At 35.0% G+C, this 4992-nt stretch overlaps 1 long non-coding RNA gene across 1 annotated transcript; it reads left to right on the top strand.

The window, feature by feature from the left end:
• Window positions 1-2380: 2380 nt before the first annotated feature.
• LOC127969493 (uncharacterized) lies at window positions 2381-3596 on the top strand. Its single transcript, XR_008156280.1, has 3 exons — window positions 2381-2622; window positions 3080-3330; window positions 3501-3596. It is a non-coding gene; the product is annotated as an uncharacterized LOC127969493 (long non-coding RNA).
• The last annotated feature ends 1396 nt before the right edge of the window (window positions 3597-4992 follow it).

Below are 4992 nucleotides of genomic sequence, written 5' to 3'. Positions count from 1 at the left end.
TCCTTGGGAGATAATTACAGAGATTAATCTTGTGTTACCAGGCCGCTCCAAAATCAGTTTGTCATGCTTACTCAAGACTGTCTTCCAGCCAGCAGCGACTTCAGCCAGAAGACTTCTCGTCCTTTGAGGCATGGTCGGACACCTGTCTTTGGAGATGTCAAAGGAACGAATCTCAGAACTGATGTAAAGTCACTTACTTGACTTGGAGACTGACAGTTCAATCATTGGAGATATTTCAGAGAAAGGGTTCTGGATCTGGTGGAGTCTTACTGCAGTCCCCTCTTTTTGTTGTTATACCGTATGGTGCCAAATGGCGCTTGAGTACAGAACTACAGAACAGTTCATCAATACATAATTGACTGGCCGAGAGTCAGGCTCCCCATGAAAGTGAGCAATCGGCAAAGAGTCAAACTGCTACCAGAGAGAATATTTTGAGTGCCTACTCTGCCAAACGCGATTCGGCAAAAAGTAATTTTCCCCATTGACTTGCATTGTTGTCATGGGTGCATTTGGCTTAACGTTCGGCTCTATTGTTGGTGTGTCACGACTGAGGTGACACTTGACAAAACGAAAGGTCCTCTGGCGAGGGAGGACGTCTTGTAGATTGAAATGGTTGAACCAGCCAAAACGATAATAATAAAAACAAAACTTTTCAAACTGAGTGAGAGTTTGAGCATCTCTAGACTACTTTGACTATCTAGGTAGCACCTTTCTCTCTCTCTCTCTCTCTCTCTCTCTCTCTCTCTCTCCAGACAGAAATTGTGCATCAGTGGCAAATAATTTATCACAAGAAATTGTTGGTTCCATCCGGAGTGGAAATGACATGGCGTATAATAGAAGCAATTATGTCGTGAATGAGTCGTACTATTTGCATTGTGTCAGAGGAAGATCTTTTGTTTTGTGGAGAGGATTTGGTCTGCATGGCAATAAGCTCATGGCCAGATCTTGTTTGTAAGAGCTTCAATTTGTGTTCTATCAGCTCAGATATATTCAAAGGCCAGTTAGAGAAATCAAACAAAATAGGCTCACTGGTATTGACAATTGAGAAAATTCACAGACCTTGTTTGTTTCAGACCTTAAAACTGCATTATTTGATATACAGGCCAGACAAAAAGAGGTTTTCAAGCATTAAACCAATAAAAGTTAAATAGTTGTATGTTTTATTTCATATATTAGAATGTGCCTTATTTTCAGAGCAAAGGATAATGAGTATAATATGTTTTTCACCAGAAGATGCCCATTAAAATGCCATTCAGTGTAATAATAGTTTATATAACAAAAATATATTTTGTCACGAATATTTAGAGCAAGAATCATTAGATCATTAGACAGTGCAGCCACCAGAAACAAATTAATTGCAATTTAAAATTTGCCACTCTCAGCAAGAAGCTCTTAATCATTGAAATATAATAACATTCAGTATTATCACATTTTCTTTTATATATTTTAATAAGTACATCGTCAGAATACTATGTGGTTTAATTTTTACATGAATATCTGTTATGTGTAATGATAATGTAAGATCATATCACTCATATTTTTACAAAATAATATAAATAATTATAAAACAGTTGAAAAAGAAAGGCACTTCACTTGCATTAAATATGCTTTCTATCTATATAAAATCACATTTAATTTAATTTCATGGGACATCTTGTCTTTGACCCATTTGTTTTAATATTAGATATATACTATTACAGCGTTTGCTAATATTTTGAATACAGCTTTATTTGCATATTTTTGGTTCTCACTTCATTTTTTGTTATTTTTCAGCAATTTTTATCATTAAAATATGCTGTCTTATACAATTTGTTAATTAGTTTTATTTATTAGTTTAGTTATTGTGTAAACAATGAGAAATGTTTGCTAAACTAAATAATTACAAAAAAAATAAATACATGTAACTTTGTTATGGTTTTAATTTTAGTTACCATATTTTCCGGACTATAAATCACAATTTTTTTCATAGTTTGGCTAGTCCTGCAACTTGTAGTCAGGTGCGACTTATTTATCAAAATTAATTTGACATGAACCAAGAGAAATTAACCAAGAGAAAACAATACTGTCTCCAACCGTGAGAGGGCGCTCTATGCTGCTCAGTGCTCCTGTAGTCTACACTGAAAACATAGAGCGCCCTCTTGTGGCTGTAGACGGTAATGTTTTATCTTGGTTCTTGGTTCTAAATAAATGTGACCTATAGTCCAGTGCGACTTATATATGTTTTTTTTCCTCGTCATGACGTATTTTTGGACTGATGCGACTTATACTCAGGTGTGACTTATAGTCCGAAAAATACGGTAATATTATAACCCTGATTGTTATTGCTGATATAGGGTATTGTTATTATCTATATAAAAATTGCTCTTTAAGTAAATATACACTCTAAAAAACGCTGGGTTGTTTTTTCAACCCAACTGCTGGGTTGAGGCCGTTGGATAGGACTTTGGGATGTTTTAACCCAAGTTTGGGTTGAAAATAACTTTCTTTTTTAACCCAGCGGGGTGGGTTGAGGACGCGGACGTGAAGGAGAGCACGCACGTCACGTCAAAATCGTACGTCTCCAGTGCGAGCAGCCGCCATTTTCTCAGCGTGATAGAAGCGAGAAGCGAGTGAAAGACTATGGTAAGTAACGTTAAATATTCAAAATGTAAAGTTATCTTTTATTGTTTACCCGGTTGTATGAAAGGCGGAAGGTTTTATGAAAGGCGGAAACAAAGGAGCTTAACGTTATATACGTTATATATATAAAAAAAACGGACGCGGTTTTCGCCTGGCACACGGAGGTCTTAACTGCCTCATGTAACGTTACTGAACGGAGGATGTACTTTTAATATAACGTCTGTGAATGTATTTTGTCATATTTACATAAGATTTTACATTATCTGTTCTCTTTGAGGCGTTAACAGACGGTTATGGTCACGGTTACGCTCATGTGAATTTGTCTTTTTTTTTCGCGGTTAAACTGAATGTATGTTTGTCTCCTAAAGGAAACGGCATTGTGTAGTAAAGACTAGCATAATTATTTTGAGGCTGTTGAAGTGGTAACTGTTAAAAGTATGTTTTACATGTAATATTTCAGACTTGTCCAGCTCCTGTCTTCATTGTCCTCGCGCTGAGAGTTAAAGACACAGAAGCTGTTTGTGTGAGGAGTCACAGACCTGTGTGAGGAGGAGGTGTTCTTCTGAAGAGAGGGACAGACGGTTTAAGGAGAGTAAACTTCAGAATAACATCAAGTTATCTCTATTTTTACTAAGACTAAAATAATGTGTGTGTGTTTTTTTTAGATGTTGAAATCCAGAGACATGATAACTTCATTCTTTTGAGACTGATGTGAGTTAAATTATTATTACTTTTTTTTTTAAGAAAATTAATGTTTCTGTTGTGTCCTGCCTGTTAACTTCACATTTTGATGCAAAAACAGTGTGATTTTATATATATATATGTATGTATGTATGTATATGTTAATATTTTATTGAAGCCATTGATGTCCCTCTTTGCAGAACTCAAACTAACTGGAGTTAAGGACACACAAGTCTGCTTGTGTGAGGAGGTGGTTTTCTCAGCTTCTTCTGAAGAGAGGGAAAGATCGTATAAGGCAAGTAAACTTCATAATTTCATGTTATCAGTTGTTGTTGTGTTTTACTAAGAGTAAAATAATGTTTGTTTTTTGTTTTTGTAGATGTTAAAAGCAAAAGACATGGGAGAGAATCATTCCTTTGAGATTTTATGCAAGTTATTTTTAGAAAATAAATTTTTCTGTTGTCTCCTGCCAGTTTACTTCACATTTTGATGCAACAACAGTGTGATTACGTGCTCATTTCATTAAAACCATTGATGTCTGTGTTTTTTATTGCAGAACTCAAACCAACTTTGGAGTTGTCTGATTTGGAGAGTCATTATTCTTGGTCTTCGCTCTTAGAGGTAAAGTTCACACAAAAAATAATTTACTTGCCCTCAAGTCATTCCAAACCTATAAGACTTTTGTCTGTCTTTACAACATAAATTAATATATTTTTAGTCTTCTCATAATATTTGTTAATCCATTTATAGTTTAGATAATCAGTATTTTCAAGCTTCATAAATATAGAGTTATTGTAGAAGTAAATTCTGATATTTATATATGAATACATCTTAAATTATATGATAGCAAACATGTATGTTCAAAATAAAATATTGGTCTCCCAGACCAGCAATGGAGGACACAAAAAGAGAATATTAAATATATTCATATGTTTTCCAAAAAATGAGCAGATTTTGTATGAGTCAGGAAAAACATGAGGAGAGTAAATTATAAACATTTTAATTATTTGGTGAACTAACGGTTTGAAGAGCAGCCCTCCATGTACGTGAATATTGTGAGGTATGTGAATGTCATGTTTGTTTTAATGTTTCAGTAAAGAAGCTTTCTGAAAGCAATATTTATTCAAACAGTATTGCATGTCCTCACACTAGTGCTGCCATTATAGCCTTCTGGAGCGCTGTGGTGGACTGAGACATTAAACAACCGCACAAAGTGTTGAAACTTTAAAACAGATTATTTACCTATCCTTACGAATGTGAATACACCTCTACCTGAAAATGGATAGTTTAATTAAATGTTTAATTTTTTCAAATGTGTTTCTCTTAGGCCACTGATGAAGAGCAGGTGGTGACTGGGATGAATGCTGGTCAGAGAGGAGAATCTTCTTTTGCCTAAACTGATGCAGCGGTGGTTTTAAAGGAGGACGCTGCCCTGGATGATGTAGATGTCGTCACATGCTGTGCTGATGGGGCTTCTTCATGACTACATCAGTTATGCTAAAGAGATCATGAAAATTGACTGTGATGCATGATCTGTATTCATGGACTATGAAACAAACTGTAAGTGTATAATTTGTTTAAAAAAAAAAAGTTAAATGCTTTTTCTGTGTTGTTTAGTAGAAGAGTTTACACTCTGTCATTCATACACCTGCTCACATTCTTTCACACACACACACACACACATATGCGTCT

Source organism: Carassius gibelio, chromosome B12 (genome assembly GCF_023724105.1).
Source record: "Carassius gibelio isolate Cgi1373 ecotype wild population from Czech Republic chromosome B12, carGib1.2-hapl.c, whole genome shotgun sequence".
NCBI classification, from domain to species: Eukaryota; Metazoa; Chordata; class Actinopteri; order Cypriniformes; family Cyprinidae; genus Carassius; species Carassius gibelio.
Note: the sequence above shows the minus strand (reverse complement) of the source record. Positions and strands in the feature narration are given on the sequence as shown.